Source organism: the organism of the source record quoted next, unplaced genomic scaffold (assembly GCF_019419815.1).
Source record: "Pyrus x bretschneideri cultivar Hongxiangsu unplaced genomic scaffold, Pyrus_bretschneideri_v1 Contig55, whole genome shotgun sequence".
Lineage (NCBI taxonomy): Eukaryota > Viridiplantae > Streptophyta > Magnoliopsida > Rosales > Rosaceae > Pyrus > Pyrus x bretschneideri.
The window spans coordinates 4,970-6,977 of record NW_025999793.1 but is presented as its reverse complement, the minus strand read 5'-3'; the positions used below and the strand labels follow the sequence as shown (position 1 = coordinate 6,977).

Here is a 2,008-nt window from a genome sequence, read left to right as displayed (position 1 = left end):
AATAATTAATAAACAATATATACATATTTATTATATCTATTGCATTTTATAGTAAGTTTTTTTTAGTAGTTTAAAAAATTAAAATCATCAAAATAGCATTTTTCTTATCATGTCAAAACAGGTTACCCGTGTGTCACTCTCGTGTAAACCTGTTAAGGACCCGTTATTAACGGGTTATTATCGTGTGACCCGATAATGACCCGATTAGTTATCATGTTGACCCGAAACCCGTTATTTTCGTGTCGTTTACGTATCGTGTTAACGGGTCATGTAAGAAATTACCAGGTCTACCCACAACCATCACCCAGCCTACCATAATCATCCTCATTGTTTCGACAACCAGCAGAAACATAAATCTAGAAATTAACGAGTGACTAACAAGCATAAAAAAGAAATTAGAAAGAAAAAAAAAAACAAATCGGATGGGGAAATAGAAAAGGAGGATAATACTATGAGGAAGATGGAAGAAAAAAGGAGCTGGAGAGAGCAACGTAGTTCTTTGAAACAGTAAAAATCAAAGTGTTGCACTTTTTCAGGCTTCTTAGTCCTTATACGTCATTTTGTCAATAGGTATACTTGTGAATAAAATTTTTATTAACAAGTGAGTGGGGAAATAAGACATAGCGATGGGGATGAGTTTTTATTGATAATAGCCAAAATTTAACACTCAATTTCATAAATGTCACTTTTAATAAAATATTTTAAAAATAACAAAAAGATCCATTTAAATAGACTTAAATACCCTCAAAATTAAAACCAAATAAACACATGCAGCAACAATAGAGATTGATCTCGTGGCAGGAGGTAAGAGCAAGAAGACGTAGAGCACTGTGCCCAAGTTCGATGATATCTATCTTAAGCTTCTTGTCAAGCTGTACCGCTTTCTTGTCCGAAGGACTGGAAGCAAGTTGAATGTAGACATTCTTAAACGTTTGTTCATGAGCAAAGTCAACAAGGCACCACCTTCTCTCTTGAGGTTAATTAAGTATATGCAGGGAAAGGACAACAAGATTGATAAGGTTGTGGGGATTGTCATCAAATTTAGGATTTATGAAGTATCACAATTGAAGGTTACAACATTGAGGTTCACAGAGACTGCGAGGGCTTAAGAAGCCAGGAGGATAGTGCTTGACATTTGATCAGCTTGCTTTGAAAGCACCATAACGTGATTCTCCTCAAAGGTCCTAAGAATTCTCGTGAAGCAATGAAGCACTTCGGTGACTCGGTCTAGCTCCTGGTGTGCCACACAGGCACACTAAAACTTATGTGCGGTCTAAGGGACGAAAGTTTGAGAAGGCTATATGAAAGAGGAACAACAAGGGCTTTAGAGTTTAAGCAGGTTAGGATTGAAAATGCTATTTATGGAATTCAATTTTGCTTTAGAGTTTAACCCGGTCTGGATTGATCTTTAAGAAACTTGTCCAAGTTGCACAAGTTTGATATTACCAACTTCGCTAGCAGCCTCGCACTTTGAACAACAATGCCAAGAAGAGCTATTCAAGTGTTTTGGCTTTTCTATGTAAATGAGTTTTGGATTTTCAGGGTATTTAGGTCTATTTACGTGAGATTTCTGCTATACGTGAAAGATATTATAAAAAATGACATTTATGAAATCAAGTGTTAAATTTTGACTATTAATGATAAATACTCGATGGGGATATCAGCACTCAATATATAACATTATATGTGTGTTCTTTATATTAATATGTTAGACAAATAAGGAATATGGTTGGAGTCCTTGTGTAATTGTATATAATATTATTATTGGAAGAATAAGCCGTCCTACAGCCGTCAAGCCGTCCTACAGCCGTCCTACCTTGTCCTACCTACACACTAGCCGTCCTACTGCCGTCAAGCCGTCCTACAGCCATCCTACCTTGTCCTACCTACACACTAAGACGGCTACCTTGTCCTCTAAAGCCGTCCTACCTTGTCCTACCTACACACTAGGACGGCTACCTTGTCCTACCTACACATTTGTATCATGTATATATATCCTTGTAATCTT

General features: G+C 36.7%; 1 pseudogene; it reads left to right on the top strand.

Moving 5' to 3' along the window:
• Nucleotides 1-626: 626 nt before the first annotated feature.
• Nucleotides 627-1,335, top strand: LOC125471025 (annotated as a pseudogene).
• Nucleotides 1,336-2,008: the final 673 nt, after the last annotated feature.